Below are 23,287 nucleotides of genomic sequence, written 5' to 3' on the forward strand. Positions count from 1 at the left end.
CTTTTATACATTTTTCATCCCAGTCTTTTGGCTGTCAGACCATTATTGTTTAATTAGGGCAGTGTTTACAGTTGATAACCAGATCCAGACGATGTTTGTAGTTAGTGACCTGGTCAAGGCTTGGTACACAGATCATTGTTTACTCGGCTTTGATCAAGGATCAGTTTTTCAGATCTTTGTTCAATTGCCTTGATCTAAGCCCGGTCCTTCAAGTCATTGTTTAATCACCCTGATCAGGGCCCAACAGTCAGACCATTGTCTAGATAACCTGATCACGGTGTCAGGCATGTTTACCAGGCTGGGAGCAGGAGATGGAAAACAAGATTGTTTACACAGGGCGTGGGTGTCTCATGGCTTTCTGTTGAACTGCAAAGAACAGGGGGTTGGGTGTGCGACAGTTGCTGGGCAGAAATTCAGGCTGCAAGATGGTTTTTGTCTTGTCAGTTTTGATTTTCCTCAGGCATCAGCAGAAATGACCAGGTGGGTCGCGTGGAAGTGTTTGACACGAGATGGCAATGAAAAATAAATGGAGTCCCGGTACAGATGATGCTAATTAGAAAAACACTTTTCCTCAGCCAGTAAAGGCCAGGCGATCGCTCAATTGAGAGGAGCAGCAGACTCATAAATCTCCACAGCCTTTATAGGCACCAGCATCTGGACACCTGGGCACATGCACAGATATTTCTGAGAATTAATTCAGAAAGCTAACTGTGCTGCACGAGCTGTACTCTGAGCCCTAGTGTGTCACAAATAAGGCCCCACTTGTGAAGAGGGTGCAGCTGCAGCAGCAGTTACAGTAACAGCATTAGGGGTTGACTGATTTGGGCTTCTTTTAACATTGTCCAGTTACTTACGAATAAAATTTATTTTTTGAGTCAAACCAGGACAATTTTTAACATCTTTTTTCTTTGCACTTAACACTCACAAACCAGCTCCACTGTATTCCAGGTGTTGCAGCACACCCTGATGGCACTCAGTCATCAGGGTGGACCCCGATGATGAAGCATGTCACCACCAGGCTGGTGAGTGAGGGCTTTTTTACAAAAGGATGAATTCTTTCCTTTTTCAAACACACATCCCATTAAGAATCTATGATTCTCTATGGCGATACTCCTCCTTTGTTAATTATATACCTACCTAGGGGAACAGGAGTAATCTCCATTTCACATTTGGTGAATAGAATCCCTTACTCTCCTCTTTGTTGTTACAAAAAAAGAGGGTCCTCATAGGGTTATCTCTAGATTTCCTTCTGCGCTCTCCTCCCGTTTAAACCTTATATTGGATATTCCTTTACTAGTCTCTGATGTGGCAGATAAGTCTCCTACAGCTTCTCTCGAGGGATCACCTCAAAGAGGAGATTCATTGGTTTGGGATGAGGATTTCACACTGCCAGACCTGGATATAGATCTATGTAGGAGATGTGGGTCACCAGATAAAACTCAATCGGGTCCTTTTATTGTAAAAGGTGTATCATTTGGTAAGTTCCTATTAATAGATTTCATTGTAGAGTTACATTATGTCAGTCATTATATATTTTTTAAAAAGGCGTATTCTTGGAGGAAATGTTACCTTAAGTTTAATGGTGATATAGTAGGTTATTGCTATTGTAGTGGTAGATTGCTAACTCTCTATTCTTTAATTTCTGATAACCACTGTAAATCACCAGTTGGTCTCCCTCCAGGCGGAGGAAAGCATACCACTAGACCCTATGATGATGCTTATCACGTAGTTACAAAAGCGGATAATCAAGATATACTGCTGAGTCCCACTGTATGTGAATGAGGGTTTTGTATAAGATTGCCAGTACCTAAGATCCTTGTTACACTACAGGACAAGTGATCCATTACCATTTTGATTGTTTACTTATTGCCTGGAGCCGAATTGTTCTCAGCTTCTCTCTCCCTTGATTGATTAAGAGACAATTTTCTTGCTTAGTCATCCTGTGTGCCTCTGCTGGCTTGTGGATTGAGTGTCAGGCTTTAGAGTGACAGGGGCTGGGGATGTGCATTCACCATAAACTGCAACGGGGGGGGGTTGAGGTGTGTGTCCTGCCTTTCCTGGATGAGTCAGGGCTGGGTTGAATAGACCTAAGCTGCATTTAGAGTAGGGGGAGGAGATTTCCTTGCACTTGAATGGGCCTGGTCTGCCTTACACAAAGCTGTCTCTACCGGTGTGCAGTCTAAATATCGAGTTTTTTATTTCGAATGGACATAATATCGACTCCAGAATATCGAGATGGCATTAATATCGAGGTAAGTAATATCGATGTATTTTTTATCGTTTGTTATGTATGTTAAAAAATATCGATAGATAAAATATCGAGTAAGTAATATCGTTAGTAAAAAATATCGATTTGTTTAGTAGTTTAAAAATATCGAAAGTTGTGTTATCGACTGTCATGATATCGACTGTCATGATATCGATTATTAATATGGATATAAATAATATCTAATAGTTAAATGTACACTGTTTTAATGTTTTATAAATACATTTATTGTTAAAATATATGTTATTGATTTATTTATTTATATAGAAATAATTTAAAAAATAATTAATAATTTAAAAAAATTATTCAATTACTATAATAATTTCTAGGAGCGGGTAGTGGGTTTTTAGGGGAATAGGGTGGGAAGTATTTTAAATATAATTAATTAAATATGTAAATCTATTAATTGGTATGAATATTTAATTAATTGTTAATTTAAAATTGTATTTATTATATAATATTTAATTGGTAATTAATTTAATTTAATACATTATTTGCTAATTATGCTCATTTAAATAATTTATGTCATGTAGCGGGTTGTGGGTTTATAGGGGAATAGGGTGGGAAGTAATTTAATTATAAATAATTAAATATGTTAATTAATTAATTGGTATTAATATTTAATTAATTGTTAATTAAATAAAATATGTTAATTATATATAATTTATTTGGTAATTTATTTAATTTAATAGAATAATTGTTAATAATGTAAATTTTAATATTTTATGTCATGTAGCGGGTTGTGGGTTTATAGGGGAATAGGGTGGGAAGTAATTTAATATTAAATATTTAAATATGTAAATGTATTAATTGGTATTTAAATTTAAATAATTGTTCAGTAAATCATATATTTTATTTTTAATAAATTTAATTGGTAATTATTTTAATTGAATAATAGCTAATTATGTAACTTTATAAATTTAATGTCATGTAGCGGGTTGTGGGTTTATAGGGGAATAGGGTGGGAAGTAATTTTATTATAATTATTTACAAAAGTAAAAATTATTAATTGGTCGTAATATTTTAATAATTGTTACTTAAATAATGTATTTAAATTATATAAATTTTAATTGGTAAATAATATAATTTAATTGAGTAATTGCTATTTATGTTATTTTAAATAATTTATGTTATGTAGGGGGTTGTGAGTTTATAGGGAAATAGGGTGGGAAGTAATTAAATTATAATCAATTAAATATGTAATTTTATTAATTGGTAGTAATATTTAATTAATTGCTCATTAAAAAATTAATGTTCATTATTTAAAATATAATTGGTAAATAATGTAATCTAATTGTTTAATTGCTAATTATGTTACATTAAATTTTTACTTTTCTGGAGTGGGTTGTTTGTTTATAGGGGAATAGAGTGGGAAGTAATATAATATTAAATAAGGAAATATTAATATTTAATTAAGGTATAAAACGTTTAGCACACAACGTTTAAAATGCACTACCTTTACAATGAAACTTTTACAACGCTAAAACCATAGCAACGCATGTATTTAGATTAAATGTTTTAACTATGCAGGTATTTTTACAATGCATACCATTACAACGTAAGTGTTGGTAAGTATATAATTATATTAAAAATGTTATCGCTTTGGATTGTTGGGTAAAGGGGTATTTTTAGTGTCATTGGTCAGTTTTCAGTATTTGGGTAAAGGGGTAGTTTTAGGGTTCAGGGTCAGTTTTCAGTTTGGGGATTAAGGGGTATATTTAGTGTGCAGGGTCAGTTTTCAGTGTTTGGGTAAAGGGGCATTTTTAGGGTTCAGGGTCAGTTTTCAGTTTTTAAGTAAAGGGTTATTTTTAGGGTTCAGGGTCAGTTTTCTGTTTGTGGGCTAAGGGGTATTTTTAGGGGTTAGGGTCAGTTTTCAGTTTGTCGCTAAAGGGGTATTTTTAGGGTTCAGGGTCAGTTTTCAGTTTTTGGGTAAAGGGGTATTTTTAGGTTTCAGGGTCAGTTTTCTGTTTGTGGGTAAAGGGGTATTTTTAGGGGTCAGGGTCAGTTTTCAGTTTGTGGGTAAAGGGGTATTTTTAGGGTTCAGGGTCAGTTTTCAGTTTTTGGGTAAAGGGGTATTTTTAGGTTTCAGGGTCAGTTTTCAGTTTGTGGATATAGGGGTATTTTTAGGGGTCAGGGTCAGTTTTCAGTTTTTGGGTAAAGGGGTATTTTTAGGGGTCAGGGTCAGTTTTCAGTTTGTGGGTAAAGGGGTATTTTTAGGGGTCAGGGTCAGTTTTCAGTTTGTCACTAAAGGGGTATTTTTAGGGTTCAGGGTCAGTTTTCAGTTTGTGGGTAAAGGGGTATTTTAAGGGTTCAGGGTCAGTTTTCAGTTTGTGGGTAAAGGGGTATTTTTAGGGTTCAGGGTCAGTTTTCAGTTTTTGGGTAAAGGGGTATTTTTAGGTTTCAGGGTCAGTTTTCTGTTTGTGGGTAAAGGGGTATTTTTAGGGGTCAGGGTCAGTTTTCAGTTTGTGGGTAAAGGGGTATTTTTAGGGTTCAGGGTCAGTTTTCAGTTTTTGGGTAAAGGGGTATTTTTAGGTTTCAGGGTCAGTTTTCAGTTTGTGGATATAGGGGTATTTTTAGGGGTCAGGGTCAGTTTTCAGTTTTTGGGTAAAGGGGTATTTTTAGGGGTCAGGGTCAGTTTTCAGTTTGTGGGTAAAGGGGTATTTTTAGGGGTCAGGGTCAGTTTTCAGTTTGTCACTAAAGGGGTATTTTTAGGGTTCAGGGTCAGTTTTCAGTTTGTGGGTAAAGGGGTATTTTTAGGGTTCAGGGTCAGTTTTCTGTTTTTGGGTAAAGGTGTTTTTGTAGGGTTCAGGGTCAGTTTTGAGTTTGTGGCTAAAGGGGTATTTTTTGGGTTCAGGGTCAGTTTTCAGTTTGTGGGTAAAGGGGTGTTTTTAGGGTTCAGGGTCAGTTTGGGGTTTTAGGGTAGAGGGGTACAGGGTAAAAATAAGGTAAATTTAAATTTTCATTAAATTAATTAATTTTTAATACATTTAATAAAAAAAAATTCTATTAATTTACATTAAAAAAAATATTATATAATTATAAATACTTATGTTGTAATGTTATGCGTTGTAAAGGTATTTGCTTTGTAAAAACATTTGTTGTAAATAAATGCGGTATAATGGTATTTGCTTTGTTAAAGTTTCGTTGTAAAGGTATGCATTGTAAAAGTATGTGTTAAAACTTAATACATCTTTTATTTAATTGTATTTAATAGAAAAAAATTGAAAATTAATTTTTTAATTATCTAATAAATTATTGGTAATTAGTTGTAAATTAGTATTAATAGGTAAGTAATAGAAATAATGATAGTTAATTAGTAAATTTAATATATTAATTATTATGTTAAATTAAATAGTTACTCATTTGTTAAAAAAATTATATTGATATTATTTTTTTATTTATTTATTACTATATGAAGTATTTACTTTCCCTACTCTTGCACCCACTGGAGTGGGAATAGTAATTAGTATGGGTTCAGTGTCCAGCACCTTCCATGACTTTACAATTGGTGAAATGGGAATTGTAATTTGTATGGTTTTAATGTGTAGTATGGTTTTGTGAGTTTATAATTGGTGCAGTGGAAATAAGAAAACATTTTTTATATAAATAATTATTATTGGTAGGATAATATAATAACGTTTTTACATTACATAGATTTTTTTTTCATTATAATTATTGTTATTGTAGTACTTAAAAGATTAATACATTTTTACAAATATTAAAATTTAAAAGGCATTTTTATATAGAATATTTCATATGCAATTAATATTTATATACAATAATAAAGAAGGAAACATACACAGGGTTAAATGCAATAAATGAAAAACAGTTTATTAACATATAAAAAATAAATTGTAAGTAGAGATACATTTTTTATTTCAATTGAAATTTTTTAATAAACAGTTTTTATTATCCCCAAAAATATATGAAGTACATATATATGTTTTTAACACATAAATGATATTAACATAATTGTATGTTTATTTACATATATTGTAATTTAAATAGTTAAAGAAACAAATTGGTAATATGTACTTTTTATTTAATAACAATTATTTTATTCACATAGACATTGAATATATTGTCATAGATAAATATGTACATTTCTTTTGTAACAGTAAAATTTTTGTTTTTTACAAAGTCATGTTATTTTTTTTAAATTAATATTATGAATATTGAACATATTTATAATATTAATTTTTACATAGATAAACACAAAAATACTTTTTTATATACATACATAATGTTTAAACTAATATTTGCAATTTTTAATAACAATTTATTTGTAACAAAGTTATAGATGCAAATTTGTTTAACATATAGATTATTTTCAAAATGTATTTATAAATCATCAAATATTATTTAAAGTATCACATAACAGTTGAATAATTATTTGAAAGTAATGAATATTTATGAAATAATTTTCTACAATTTAAATAATTATTTACACTTAATATAATACTCTGTGTATTTTTTTAAGTGTTGGAATATAGAAATTAAAGAGGATTTTGCTGTATACAGGGACTACTTTTTAACCGCGTAATGTTACTTAGGCTTATTTGGTGCTTCAACAGATCGCGGTTGGATGCTGCTTCGCGTTAGAGAGGGTAAGTTTGTTTTAATTGTTTTTTTACAAGTTAATGAAGTTATTGTTAGTGAATGTGTGGTGTGTTTAGGTTTATGTAGATAGGGTTATTAAGAGAAGATTGTGTGTTCGGTGTTAGGTAGAGTGTACGATATTTGATTTTTACCGCGTTTTTGTTGTAGGTGTGTGAGGTGAGGTAATATGTTTAAATGTTACTAAGATAATATGTTTGGTGTACAAATATGTGTATTTATATATGTATGGGTGTTTTTGTGTGGGTGGGTATGTATTTTATTTTTTCTAGGTTATCGTCGCGTTTCACTGTTTTTGAGGAGTTCCTTCTTTTTTGATCAGAGTTGTGTGACGAGTATTATATACTCTTATTTTTGCACACAAATTTTTGGGATTTCAAGTTTTCCTGGAACGTTTTTTTTTCTACATTACTTTTTTCGGGTTTTCTATCGTATCTCGTGTCTATTAAATTGGAAAGGAGTCGCTATGGATTTGCTTGTATTTTTGCATTTTTTTTTAGGCTTCCATGGATTGTATGGGTTTTTGCAATGGTGTCGTATGGATTGCTTGGAATTGGATTACGTTTGAAGCTGCAACAAAAATGTAAGTATTTTCTGAACATTTAATGGGTGGGGAAACTGTTTTAATTTTTGCTTTACTTACGTTGTATGTAACATTTTGTAAATACATTATCTAAATACATTTTATATATGTTAATATTATGTATTTGATAATTTAATTGCAAATTGTTACATGTTATAATCAAGGATTTTAGAAAAAAAATGCTTAATTTAACGTGTATAGTTATGTAATGTTTTAAAGAATAGTTTTTGCAATCATTGATAGATATTCTAGTCCTTTGCTAGTTGGATAGAGGGTAACTTGACTTTGGAGTGTGTTATACATTTTTTTAGTTTCTTTGGTGAGTTTAGGTCCGATCAAAGTTACTGATTGCTCCATTCGGAGCTCCTGGTAACTCTGTTCTTTTTGTAAGGATTGTATTAATTTGTGAAGGGTAGGCGTTCCTCGGCCTGTAGTTGCTTGGAAGGCATTGTGCCATCCTTCAACTGCATTGTTTGTTTTTGCTTCCTTATTTAGTGTGCTAAGGTAGACATTCCACCAAGCTATTTGGTATTTGGGTTGTCTTCTATGGCCTGATCTGTGTAGCCTTCCTACCCATGTGTCTTCGAAGTAGTCAAGCATAGGGCTTAGTCTTTCTTCGTTTCTTTTATAGTAGGGGCTGTCTATTAATAAGTTATAGTGCTCAGTTACATCTGTTAGTGGAACATAGGCTAGGGCGATGAGTTTTTTGATTTGATAAGCAAATGTGCTATCAGTGGCGTATTGGATACTCAAGGTTGATTTTTGTAGATGTCGCCAGATATATGGATTAAAATGGTAATAGCAACCTTGTATTGCTGTGTGTGGGTATGTTTTAAGGATGCTGTTTATCATTGCTTTTTCAAAGTCAATGATAATTTTTTGTGGAAAATAGTTGTTAGTATGTTGAATGACTTCAGTTAGTATTCCTTGATAGGTAGCTTGCTTGCTGTTTGTTTGGTAGAAGGGCATAAAGGAATGGAATATTTGCATTTTGGAAATGACCATGGATGGTGTATAATTGATAAAAAGGTTTGGGGCATACAGAAAAAGTACCGTCCATCATCCAAGTTTGGCATTGGGTAAGTTTAGTCATGTTGTTTGCTGTGGCAAACAGTATAATTCTTTTATCTTTAGATTTGTTGTCATAGAGTATAACATTTTCTTTATTGTGAGTTACAGAGAGTTCAGGGGGAATTTGGACTTCTTCAAAAGTTTTTGGTGTGGGAGGAGTAGTGCATGTTGCTCTTTTTTGTCTAGCTACAGTTCTTTTAAGGGATTCGATAGATGGTAATTGGCTAGAAGCATGTTGGGGAAGTACACTTAAATGGTGTTTCAGAATAGCAGTTGTTGGTTGATCAGTTCTAGTACTAGCTTCTTTAGGGAATCTAGCATTTGTCTAATCTCTATTTCTGTTACATTGGGTGGGTGATTATGTTCTTTAGTATAAGTAACAGTAGTTTCCTGAGTTATAGCTCTACCATAACATTTGTTGGCATAATATTTCGTACACTTCCAAAACACTTTCAAATCTTTTTGTTTCTCTTGAGTGTAGACATATCCCATGTAACAAAGAAGCATTTTCCCTTTTTGTGAATAAATGAATTTAGCTCCTTCAGTCATGATTGTATTGTAGTGCTAGGAGGTAATTAAAAGAGAATGTCATTACATTTTTAGAAAAAATTATGTTCTAATCGAATTATACAGTTTAATACATTTTTAATTTACCTGTAAATCTTTTGATTATTTCAAGTAGTTATTTTCAGGTGTTGATGTTCTTCAAACTGTTATTTTCTGTGTATATCTTTTTGTACCTGTGGAAGTTGAGAAAATGTGTACAAATATTTTATTACTATTTATGATATTTTGATAGAGGTTTTTAGCTAGTTTCTATTTAGTTACCTATCTATTAAATGTCGAATTTACATTTCAAATATATACTTACTTATATTTAACTTTTGATGTCCAGGTGTTGTGTAGGTCTTCTGTATTTTCTTTTTGTCTGTAGGATAAGTAGTAAAAAAAAATACATATATTTTAGGTATTTGGCTTTTAAACATAGGTGTGAGGTTTGAGAGTTACATTTTCGCTGACTAATAATGTAGTAGTACTTACTTTAGATATGTGTAGCTGTCTTTATGTTGAAGTCAATCAGTTTTCTTTCAGAAATCCTGCAGAGTTTCGTCTTCCTTTAGTTAGGAGATGTATCCTGCATTTTTAGTTGTTTAAATTGATAGTCTGTTTTTATTTGTGGATTTGAATTTTTTTATCTGTTATGCTAATTGCTTTCCTTATATGGGTGACGCCAATTAACGTTTTTTTAATGTGTAAGGCCTTATTTAGTATAGGTAATGTTATCTTTATATTTGTAAAGTGGAGGAATATATATAATTTGCAGTAAGAAATGTTTAGTGGTTCGAAACATTGTTTATGTATTATAAAATGTATGTTTGTATTTATTGTGTGTTGTAAATGTTAGGAAAATATATAATATATTTTATCTATTTATATAAACAATATCTGAATAATTATGATTAGTATGACTCAATTTAAAAATAATAAAGTCATTTATTCAAGGATGTATTAATGGCGATATTATAAAAAATCGATCAATTTGCTATCTATATTTTTGTATTCGATATTTTGACTGTTTTTCATTTAAATATGTGATAATCGATGTTTTAGAAATCGATAATGTTGTTAGTCGATATTGTTGTAGTCGTTGTTTTTAGTAGTCGATATTGTGGTTTCGATATTTTTGTGGTTTGTTGTTTAAGTATAGGCAATCGATAATTTTGTTGTCGATAATTTGTCATCGATATTTTGTCCTGTCGATATTCGGTCTGTCGAGGTTATGTCAGTGATCCGTCTCTACCTCCTGGAAGGCCAGAACTGGTTTGGACTGAGCACAGGACTCAAGAGGAACCTCTGCCAAGGAGAAGAGCTGTGAAAACTGAAGGAGAAGTACTGCCCCTTTGCTGTGTGCTGTCTGTGGTTGGCCTACAGTGGCTGTTTCTGCCAAAGAGAGGATAAAGACTTTGCTGTGTGCTGGTTATCCTGCTTGAAGAAGATCTGCAAGGGCTTGAAGTAGAGCTTGCCTCCTGTTCTGAAGTCTCAGGGACACAGAGACTTCACCGCCAGCTCCCCTGAACTTCCTTTCATGGAGTTCTAACCTGCCAAGAGGTACCTGCACCTGTGTTGGGCCTCTGGCAGTAGTTCCTGCTATTGGGAGCTGGTAAAAGAGAAGCAACTAAAGAAGCGTGACGCATCCGCACCCATTTCCGATGCATTGCCACTGTGCCACTGAACAAACTGGCGCAGCGCCTGCTCATGGCTGGAGAAATCACTGCATGCCGAATCTCGTGCACCGATCTCCGAAGTCCGAGATCACTGCACCGATTCCGATGCAGCCCCTGCTGTGCGACTGCAAGAACCAACACACCGTGCGACTGCAGCTGGAGAGATCAACGTAGCAATGTTGCCTGAAGTGCTCACCCGGACGCTGAGCATGAGGAGAACTTAGACCCTCCCCGGGGTGTCGACCGGAACCCAGCGGACAGTAGGAGGCAGCTGGTGCGCCAATCTGCGATCCGGCAGCTATTGAGGGACTCGAGTTCTGGCTGCTGCATTGGACCTGCGGGGTAACTGAGCCTCCGTGGCTGCGCTGGCTGCAGCCTCGTCCACCAGAAGCCCCTCCGATCCTGGGGGGCATGACACCGTGAAGCCCTGTGACCGGAGGTGAGGAGGAGAGAACTTGGAGCTGCTCGAGGAGCCTGCGTGTGCCGGCAGCGGGCTGCAGTGAGTGGGTTGCGGATCTGCTGGGGCCCGTGCAGCGGAGGCGGGTGTAGGTTTGTGTAGAGGGCCGCGGCCTGCGAGCTGCGATCTTGCTGTTCAATGGGCGCGGGAGCAGACAGCGTCGGAGACCTTTGTTACCAGCACAATTGGGCATACTTTATGTGTATTTCCCTAACCAAGCTGCGAGCGCCCCGAGCGCCCCGAGCGCCCCGAGGAGATCACAGCTCTTGGGATACCGCCAGGTGCCTCTAAGGGATATATTTTAGACCGGCATTTCTTCCAAGGGCGCCATATTTGTTTGCACATAGTCCACAAGCTCGAACCTCGAAGTGCTCTGGCCCACAGATCTGCTTAAATGACCTTCTAGTGCACTTGGATTTATCTGACCAGATGGGCGCATAGGGGGCTAGGGGGCCCTCGGTGAACTTTGAACAATCAACTCACTACCCAATCACACAGCAGAGAATGCAAGAAATAAGTGAGCCTGAGCCTACCCCACAAACTAAATTTTACACGAACTCCTAAGCGCAAAGAGTCTGATCAACAAGGCCATTGTCCGGTGGAGCTGCCTAGACAGCTATATAGGAGATCGACTCTGGGTCACCCCCTTGGCCGTCCCCTACCCAGCCGGACCTTGGACATAGTTCTCCTCGTCTCTACCCCTACCTCTGAACCCTTACCTCACCCCTCTTCCTCCAATTGCCACATTCGTCTTGTATCATGTACCTTTGTAACATTGCTATTTGTTGTGTCTTGTTTGAGTCTGCATCACCATGCTCCAGTAACTGTTTGTAACCATGTAACTTTTACCGAACTACCTACCCCCTACCCCTCCCCACTCTACTCCTCTCCACTTTCCTGCTTCTGACCTCTGCCCTCACCTGTCCTGGCCCTAGTACCCACCCTTTTTACCTGTGAATTTTCCCTTGTCATTTGAGATCTAGCTATTTTGTCTGATGCCCGATGGAGCTGCCTGGTTTAGCTATAGGGGAGGCAGGTCGGGGATTTCCTCCTTGGACATCACCTACCCAGTCGTTCTTTAGCCAGACTTCCTTTCATCTCTCCTGTCATCTCTTCCCGCATCTTCCCTCTATTTATGTCTCTCCTTCTCTCCTCTCTCAATGTATTGAGGCTGAACTATTTTGTCTGATGCCCGATGGAGCTACTTGGTTTAGCTATAGGGGAGATGGGCCGTGGACTCCCTCCTTGGTCATCACCTACCTAGTCGGCCTTTAGACAGACTTCATTTTGTCTCTCCTTGTTGTCTCTTCCCCTATCCTCCCTTTCTCACCTTCCCTGTCCCCTCCCCTCTACGCTCCATTTATTTTGCCCTCCATGTTCTTTAAGTGTTTCCCATTGAGACCTAGCTAGTTGGCCAAAGCCAGATGGAGCTACCTGATAGGTATAGAGGAGATGGGTTTTGGGACTTCCCCCTTGACCGTCACCTACCCAGCCGGACTTTGGGCAGACTTTCCTTCGTCTTTCTACCGTATCTCCCTCCTACCCCTTTACCCTTACCCCCTTCCTCTCTACACTTCACTTATCTCGTTTTCTATGCTCTTGTAACTGTTTGTCTAGCAACTGATGTAAATTGGAACTTATGTAATCTTGTAAATTTGTGGAACCTCATGTAAAGCGCTCTGATACCTCCGGGTCTAGCCAGCGCTATATAAAACTCTTAAAATAAAGAAATAAATAAATAAAAATAAAAACCTTTGTATCAGAGCGCCAAGTCTACAACAATGCTGGGGCTGCAGTAAAAAACCTACACATCAATTCCCCTGGAATAAGGAACCGACGCATCACCTTCCCTTGGCATAAGGAACCGACGCATCACCTTCCCTGCGGCTGTTTTTGTTCATGATTTTGATGCCTCTAAGGTACTTTGTGTTGAAAGTGTCGCATCTATAGATTGCTATGGACAGTACTGTTTTTACCTTCTAAAATTCATATCTTGATAACTGTATGTTGGATTTTTGTCGTTTTGGTCTTGTTTGGTTTAGAAAAAGATTACTTATTTTCTAAACTGATGTGGTTTCCATTTGTAGTGTTTTCACTGTATTACTGTATCTGTGCACAAATGCTTTACACACTGTCTCCTCAACAGTGAAACAGGGAGCTGCTGCTTCAAAGCCACTTTGTATTTCATGTGAATGCGCTGCCCACAGCTCATTCAATATATTATGGCACACTCTCCTTGTTAGCGCCATGCACACCTTTTGAAAGGTGCGGTTCGCGCTACCAAGTAGAATCCGCCATATAGGGTCTATATTATGGCCCCTGGTGTTCTAAATAGTGCATGCCTGACCAGTCATACCCTGCGGCCTTATAACTAGCAATAGGCTGAAGGTTATTTCCTGGAACATCAGGGAGAAATTGAACTATTTGAGTTCGCTAAAGGCAGACGTGTTTTGTCTCCAGGAGAAATGGTGTGATGGGGAGTTATTGTGTGAAGATTACTTCATTTTGAATTGTAAAGCTAAACCCTCTAGGAGGGGTCACGCAAAGGGGGGAGAGGCATGCCTGTAGTCCAATAGGCTTAATTGGAAGTATCAATGTTATAGAGATTCCAGTAATTCATTTATGGCAGTAACTCTGTATAATTCAGGAAAGGGCTGAGTGCATCACTCCTTTTGCTAGTAAAGGCTTATATCCCATCAGATGCTACCTCTGATGCACTTTTGGATAAGGTTTTCTCTTTTACTGAAAAATCTCTGGACAAGGAACAGGTTCCCCTGTAGTGTAGTTCCTATTTTCCCAATAGGCTCTGCGCATTGGAATAATATCATCAATAGTATAGACGTAGGACTGTGGTTAACTAGGTCTTCTACTGACGATATTAGACTTAAAGTTATGTGTGTGCCAGCTAGCTCAGAGTTCACTAGAAACTTTCTCGAATAGGCAAGGAGGAGTTTAACCTCCCTGGATAGACAAGAAGGGATTTAGTTTCTGACAACCATAGAACATGACAACTTTGCTCTCCCCTAATCAAGAGTATATCTCTAGAGTCGTGTGAAAACAAAAGACAACTTATTTTACTCAGTCAGTACGTGCATTCTTAGTCTCACCAGATTGTAGAGAAAAGGAAGAGACGGGCGTGTTCAATAAAAAGGTGTTATTTATTGATCAGTCTCCTTTCTCATACAAGAGAAATCAATCGCTATTATTGCAATACTTATAGTTAAGTAAAGTGCATACAGTAAAGACAGAATTATAAAATAATACTGTAAAAGCATTGATATGGTTTCTTAGCCATATGATACTTTAAAATGGATAAAATAGATATATACATATATACATTTGACTAATCGTACTCAACTGGTGCTTCTAACTACGCCTACCCCAGTGTATCTGACCTAAGCCTAATACGTGGGCGGGAGTAGATAAGTAGCAGTTTAAGTTAAGTTTGCTTTGCCAAGGATCTGATTCAAGAATTCTCTGCAAGGGGTTATTCAGTTTAGTACCTGGGATATAGAAGGCTGGAGGGCTGGTATCTCTATCTCAGGACTCGATATCCCAGTTGCCTGCGAGGGCGGCTGGGAACGCTGGAGCTGGATTTCTCGGCAAGAGAAAAGGCAGCGTCTCTCTCTCAGCGCGTCAAAAGGGAGGGGCAGCGTCCGTGGGCTTCTTCGGCATCAGCTGGGCTCCTCGGCAAGTCTCGCTGCTCCAATCTCGTCACCACCGTGTCTTTGCTTAGGGCAATGTCGGTAATATTTATACCTGAAAGGTGCCGAGATTGACGTAAGGATGGACATAAATACGTCAATAAGGATGTCATAAGAACTGGTCGTTCTTACATTCTTTACTGGAGTTCTTGGCTAAATCAAAACAATGGCTGCGGGGGATTTCCCAGGTTGCTGGAGGTTTGATTTGTTTTGAGAATTCGGTATGCTTTCTATGGGGGCTGGAGGGATAGTGCTTGCCTAATGTGGTAGCATGCGCTATGACCTAATCAGAAAACGGGTTTCTGTGCCGTTGTATGGCCACTAGTGATCTATTAACCGGACAAGGGTCAGAAACAGGAATATCGATATAGTTCCCATAGGAAACATATCACACCCACTCCACGGAATCTATGTCCATATTTACTAACCTAAGCATAGTAAACATAACATAACATAACTAACTTTCGAATGTGTATTGCAACCACCCCAAAATACATTAATTTGCATAAAAAATGGATTAGCGTAACACATGAAAAATGAATATAGTTAATGTATGCTTTCAAGCAGTGTAATCATTCAAAAGGAGGATGCACATTTGATATCAGCATGAATGATTTGCGAAAATAACACATGAAATGGCTCTTAATACAGAAGAAAAAGTGCGAGACCATTTCATCACATAGAAATGTAATTCTACTTGTAAACAACCTAGAGGTCGAGGTAATGTCTTCTAGAGGTACCTAAAAATAGACGTTTCTGTTCTCTAAGAATAGTTCACTTTAAGCAGAAGATAAGTGCCTGATAGGTAAATATTTCGTGTTTGTCGAAAAGTTCCTGCTTGCAGGAGCAGACTCGAAAAAAATTCTTAGTGGCTTTGTTTTTAAAATTGAAGGCCAAATTCAGAGTTCAGGGAACGCTGTGTGCACGTTTTGCTCAAAGTCATTCTTTCTGTTCTGGTGAAAACATCATATCATTGAGGTGTTCGAAAAAACAGTCAACAGCTTCTGGTGAGAGTTCGACAAGGTTGGAAAATGACGCTACCATGCATTCATGAGCATGATTGCTTTCAGTGATGGTTTGATCAGCATAGCTGACAGATGGTCGTACCTGATCGATGCTGCTTTCATCTTGTACTTCACTACCCTTCAATCGCAGTGGTGAAGTATCCACGAATGCCGTCATCAGGATTGGTAGCCGCTGGGGACAGCACAATGCATGAGCCTTAACTGGACTCAACAAAGTCTCTGCATCCAATGGCACTTCTGATTGTAGTGTGAGACAGGTGTCCAACACGCATTCCTCGCCGCATAGCAAGCACCTTAATACAGGCATAACACAAGTCTGCCACAAGGGTCTGAATGAAAGAAACCAGGTCATATTTAAATCTCGTAGCCGTGCTAATCCAAGGACTTTAGTTATGCGGTCCCGGTAGCGGATAGCTAGGATCGTTTCTTCCATTGTTGCTGGAGTCATATCTGTGACATGGTTTGCCATAGCGAAGCAAAAGTAGCAAACATAGGATGCCTGCTACTATTCCCAACAGGAGAGGTAGTCAGCCAAAGAGGGAATGGACGAAGTTTGGAAAAATACCAAGGATGGCTTTGAATGGGGTCAAAGCGCCTGAAAAAACTGTCATAAAAATACACTCGCGATACCACTTGTATCAGAAATATTTAGAATTTCGTTTAGTATTTCTGCGAAGTGTAGGGGGTTATTTGTTGATAACAGTGAATGAATCTCTGACGTTGTCCTTGCAACTTGGAGATCATACGTTTCTTTTGATGACGTCAACTGGGTTGGCGTCTGTAGGAGCACAGCCTTCATTCTGCTTAAAGTATTAATTCGAATAGAAGAGAAATTTAAACTGGGCCATAACCTTGCCTCCCTGTCTGGAGTATCGTTCGAGAACAATACTCTTTCACAGCACATGACCCTGGTAGTCACGCTTACGAGATAAGGTCTTCCGGGCATTAGGCTGCAACATCTGCGATCTACAATTAGAATGTAACTCCCGTTCGAGAGTCTCCTAAAGAATGGTTCTATTTGTGTTGCAGGTGTGCCTAACTGGTGACATGAAAGGTTATTTGAAGTCCCTTCACAGGCCCCATGCAAACTTATACCCTGACACAGAAGTATACCACTTAGTGATTTTGCACATTTATTGCCACTAAGAAATACACTCTGTCCTTTGTTACTGACACATGTGTGTGTATATGGCAAGTTCCATGTTGACTTAATGTATCCTTTAACCAACCTTTCATACTGGCCTGCCTGTATAAATTTTTGGCAGTATTGAAACTGGAAAGTCGTTATCGGAATATTTATTATCCCATGTATTATCCATTCAATGACAGGTCGTTCTGAAATTGTCAATGGTAATCTCTCAAGTTTTTCAATGCTCAGAATTGTATAGTCAGCACCCTTCTGTGCCAAACTGATTTGTTTATCAGTAAGGTTAAAGATATTAAATAGTGACGTTGTGTTGATTAAACGCCAAGGCACATAGCCTGAACGCAGATTTTGTAACGTCCAGCCAAGCTGTACAATAGAACGTAATTGAGACTGACCGTGCTGTAACATCAGTAAGTCTTGCTCTATTATATCGATTGCTGAAGACACAATACTGTCCAGTGAATATATTCTGGAAGACAGAGTCATTAACCCATTGTCTACAACAGAAAGTGATTTTTCCAAATTAACACGGTCAATTTCCCGTATTTTTTCTGCAGTCTCAATTAGAGTTTCTTTCCAAGCTTCGTTATAAGCTGCATATATAGAGGCCGCTATGAAACGTTTTTTACGCTGTTTGCGTGGTCCCATAATGAAATCACGCAAGTCAGCACCTTCTTTAAGTAAAGTTAGGTGTTGCTTAATTTCTGCCAGTGTGGATGTATGTAGCCATTGAAGGCAGAGCTTTCCCACACTGTAAGTGGTTACAATCCCGGGATGTTGTCTCTGGGAGTATCTAGGGTCTGGCCTGGTCAATGTGAACCCCTGTATTTTGTTCAGGAATCTGTCTTGACAGTTATTTGTGTCTGTGGGCCAGATCAACCATTGTTTCCATTCAGGATGTGTTCTGTTTTGGTTTAAAATATTGGTTACGTCTATTTCAACATCCGTAGTGCTATTACTGTTCGTTGTTGGCTTTTGAATAGACGGTTTGTTTAAGTCTTTGATTTTGGCTAGACCAAGACAGGTGGTCTGTTGAATTGTGTCATTCAAAAATATAATTTGTTCTGGGATCATGCAGGCTCTAAATAATGATTCTATACCTTGCACTTGCCAATCTTTTGTGCCCCAGATCGTTTTCGTTTCAATGTTATTGTTCCAGAAATCAAAACCCAATGTATTCATTTTTTCAAAAAATGAGTCTGAATATATCAATTTTGTGTTTGTAAGCATGGTTTTCACTCCTGTCTTATTTAACAATTTGAAATAGAATGTTTCAGCATTACTTGTGTTAAACCCTGAGAAGTATGAATATTTATCATAAAATGTTTTTGAACTGCCTTTTTGGTGGAGTTGCACAATGTTCCCATTGGTTATAATTTAAAACATTTCTAGGCTGAGTAGATTTATGGAGATAATGGTTACCATAATGGTTGTAGCAAAACATCTCATCATAATTAGATGAACCTTGCAAATAATCATGTTCTGTAAATTTAGCTGACATCACTAGATCAGACATCATATCATTAATACTTTCAAAGTCCCAATCATCAGCAAATGTGCTTGGTTTTACAAAATCACTCAATGAAATCTTAAATTGGTGTAGATACTTCAGGAGTTCAACCGGACCATATATTTCATATTCAGTTTTGTCCCATGCCACCCCGCCGGGTATAGGATTGGCTGTGAAGTTGACTGAAGAAAGTTCTCTTTTCTCGACGTGTGAAGATGTGTGTGGTTTAAGGACCAAGTTGATATTCTGGCTTGCTGTGTCCATTGTAGCATATTTTCCCTCAATGAAATGTCCCAAGCATAGTACCATGATGGTCCAAAGTATGAGGATAAATGCACCAAATGCCACCCAAATTTCAATCCATGGAGAAATCAGATAGGTTTCTTTTAGTTGATGAAAAAGTTCCTTTGCTTTGTCTTTAAAAGTTTTTGTTGACGGCTGTTCCTCAGGTTCACTCAGATCTTCAGAAAAATCATCGAAGTAGATGAAGTAGCCTGATGCTGTTCTGTCAATTGTTTCAATTGCTTCTGGATTACTTTTTGCTTTTAGAATTTGCTTTGTTTCATTAGCATAGTCTGTAGTTACATCATTGTAGGTTGGTGTTTCTTGATGTAAAGTTTTGATTTGGGTTTCAAGAGGTTTAAGTTCTATTGCTTTGTTGCATAGTCCTTGTTGTTTCACTGTAAGTTTATCAAATGTGATTAGTCTTTCAGTTTGAACCTCTGTGGTTGTAGCAAACTTTGGTGTTCTGCTACTTCTTGGGAGTCCACTTGGCCTACTACTTGTTATCGGCCACATGATTGTGGTTTAACCAGGTCGATGGATACAACTCGGTTCTCCTTTTTACCAGCAAGGGGCGGTAGTATTACTGATCTTGTTCCGTTGACAGACAAGACAGGAACTGCTTTTCTGTAAGAAGGCCCAAATTCCTTCTTTACCGCGATCTTCTCTCTGACCAGATCCCCAATCTTTGGAATCCAGACAGGCCTTGCTGGGACAGGTGGTTTCTCTTCAGTGGTTGTTGGCTGTTGTTTCAACTTTATGTTGCTCAGGTCCTTTCTTGTTTCATTTAAGTCCTGTAAAATAGCCAAGCGTTCTTTGATATCAAAGCATTTTTCTTTAACCACTGAAGTCTGACTATCTAAGTCCTGGACTAACATTCTAGTCCCAAACAATAGTTCGTACGGACTGAAACCTTTCAGAGAATTTCTTGGCAGATTGTTAAGACTACGTTGGACCCACCCAGCTCCCGAACCTAATACCTTTGCTGTTACCGATTGCTCTATGCCTTGGTTTTTTCTTTACACCATCCCGTTTCCCTCGGGAAGGAAGTGAGAAGAGTCCCGCAATGCAATGCTCATTCTGGCAATGCACCCCCCATAAGCTTTTTCAGAGCTAAAGGGAAGATATTGATCAGAACGTAACATGCTTCTAGCGTATATGCCATTATAGACTCGCAAATCTTTTATAACAGTTCAGACGTCAGCCGAAAGTTGGGGTCTACATTATAAGTGAAAATAGTCTCTACATGTTAATATGACGCCTTATTCATCCTGGGTGATTTTATGTTCATAGCTGAATCCGTATTGGGGAAGACGCCATGGCAGTATACCGTCTCGGTCACTACTGCGATCTCTGTTGCAGTCTGGACAGTTTCTTGCAAATAGGTGATGATCCAGGCTCATACCTGGCCACCAGTATGTTGATTTTAATTCTTCTAGAGAATCCTTAAGTCTAAGGTGTCTTAGACCCTCACCCATATGTGCGTCTGCTATTAACAAGACTCTCTTGTCCGTGTTTGGAATTACTCTATCCCCCACTCCAGGGATTCGAGCAAAAGGGACTGAGTTTGCATTGATTATGTATGTATAATTGAGTGGGTAATTGATCGGTAGCGCTGAGCAGTCGCCTTTTGATGACGTTTTCACCGCCAGCACAGTTTCACCGTCAATGTATTTTACTGTACGCTTTTTTGTAGCTACGGAAGCCGATTTAGTTGCTACCGCTGTGGCTGTCTCAGCCAATGAATTCCCTCCAACGTGAACGCCATCACGCTGATGACTCAGTGAATGTATCACGTGAGTATTTGGTAGTTCTTTCTGTAAAAGAACTACTTGTTCCCAAAGCGCTTTTTGCTTTATTGTGGCACCTGTGTCATCTTTGTAATCGTTTTGAATCCATTTATGTAAATCTTTATTGTATGATTTGACGCAGTAATATGAATCGCACACTATAAGTGTCGGGAATTCGCGATCGGCATTATCTAGCGCCATTCTTAACGCTATTATTTCAGTTTGTTGTTCTGAATTATTTTCTACTGAGTGTGTTTTTGTAAATAGAGGTCTCAGTTTACCTCAGCGCCCCACGTCTTTTACAATCTCGCATGTGGCGTTGTATGCTTGCTCCCCCCAAACTGAGGGTTGAGCATGTCCGTCTGTATAGATTACACAGGCGTACTGTCGTAAGGGCAGAATGTCGATTGGCAGAGGGTATTCTCTCTCATATTCTAGATATTTTAATTCTTTCATTTCCGGATCAAAATAGTATTTTACTTTGTCTGTAGCAATATAATTTACCCATTGTATCCATTCTGGATTCAGTGCCGTTGTCGGTAAATTACATGGGGTTGTTAATGCCTCAAAAGCTGATTCTGCTGTTCTGACTGTAATACGTCTACCGTCAGCTTGGTATTTTTCTTTTGCTACAGCTGTTTGAACCGCATGAACAATGTTTTCCTTAATGCTGAACCTTTTTTCAGCTTCTGTGTACAAATGTGATTTGTATGCTATTGGTACCTTCTCTCCCTCATTAGAGGTCAGGTATGTGAATCTGCATCTTCCTGGGATGACCCGAATCACAAGGTTGCGTGTGTTATCACGTGTTTGTAGTTTTGTTTTAACTAACATGTCTGTTTGTAAAGATCTCAAAATTTCTGTGTGTTTTTGAGTCCAATTGATTCTTTTAAAATCTGGTTTATTAGATCATAGAGGGGTTTAACCCTCTCTGCGTAATTTATAATGTAAGTTCTTCCGAAATTTAGGAAACCTAGAATTGATTGTAAGTTTTTTAGTGTTCTAGGTGCTTGGATTACAGCACATTTCTCTAGGAAATTGTCAGCCAGGCTTTTGCCTTCACTTGATAATTCATATCCTAAAAACAGGACAGTTAGATGGGCAATTCTTGACTTTTTAAAGTTGAATTTGTAACCCTCTGCTGCGAACCCAAGTATTATGGTGTTCACTCTTTTCAAGTGAGTATCCAAGTCATCATCTGTTAGATAGATGTCATCGACATAAGATAATGCCTCATCATCATATATTTTTTTAGTAACTCTGTTACTCTCGCTGAGAATAATCCTGGGCTGTTCTTGAACCCCTGTGGGAAACGACAGAATTTTTTTGCGCGCCATTTATTGAAAACGCGGTCAAATATCTGCTTTCTGGTGATATATTTTGACAAAAGAATCCGTTAGATATGTCTAATGTTGTTTTGTATTTTTTGCGCACTATGTTATTCATTAGTGCTGCACTGTGTGAGTTTTGCACTGCAAAAGTTTTGAAACATGAGTTCAAGTGTCTGTAGTCCAAAACAAGACGATATGACTCATCTGGTTTGGAGACAGGAAACAAAGGATTGTTCAGTTGTGAGGTGCAAGCTTCAATCACCCCCTGGTATTCAAGTTGATCTAAGATCTCTTTTATCTGTTTTTTAGCTTCTTGCTTAATTGGGTACTGCCTCTGTGCAGTAGGTTGTGATTTTAAGTGGATTTTGTGAGGAGGAGAGTCCTCATCCCATCCCACATGGTTTTTATATAATGCAGGAGCTTGGGCTACTGCCCACTTTCTTGCAAGTGTATATTTTTTATGTATTGGAATATGATTAGAGAAGGCAGGCATAATTATTTCTTCGCCATGAGGGCACTCCCTGACAAACTCTGGTGGCCAGTCTTTTTCAGCTAGAAGGATGTCATAGCCCTTGGAGAGATTATCCCAAAATAGACCCCTTATTTTCCTAGTCTTATCCCCCTCTATACGCAATGTTATTTCATATATTTTATGAGGTTTGCTAACTCTGGTATCTGCAGTTTCCACCTGAATGTATTCATTCGTGTCCACTGTCTCCAGATGATTCATCAGGATCTTGCGAGCTATGCTCACTTCTGCTGCGCTGTCTAGCATTGTCTGAGTCCACTCTCCGTTTTTGAGCTGTGTCCTCAGTATCCTCGGCATGTTTGATTACTTTGATACTGGCTACCTTCTTCTTTGGAAATTGTAATTTTTTATTTTGATGAGCAGGTTCCTTGTCTTTGGACTTGACGTGCTCTTCCCTGTGTTCTGATCGTCCTCTTCTTTCCGATTTCTGCGAGGAAGTCTGAAAAGATTGAGAGGGACGTGTATCAATATCTTGATATCTATCAGGTTTCTTTATATTATCCCTATTTCTAAGGTTGTATTTTTTCCCTTTGGGGAGACTTGCGTCCTTAGTCCGGAGATCTTTCACTCCGCCGAGGAGACCTTCCTCTGGTTTGGAATCTTTTTTCTTTAGGAGTGGATTGTTTATTTCCTTCCCAGCTCTTTTTTTGAGTGTTTAGATTATTTTTAATAAATACCTTTTCAGGATTTTCAATTAGTTGGGGTTTCACCGGTATTCCACCCAAACTATCTCTTCCTAGTTCTTCATAG

The sequence above is a fragment of the Lissotriton helveticus genome, chromosome 8, assembly GCF_964261635.1.
Source record: "Lissotriton helveticus chromosome 8, aLisHel1.1, whole genome shotgun sequence".
Classification (NCBI taxonomy): domain Eukaryota; kingdom Metazoa; phylum Chordata; class Amphibia; order Caudata; family Salamandridae; genus Lissotriton; species Lissotriton helveticus.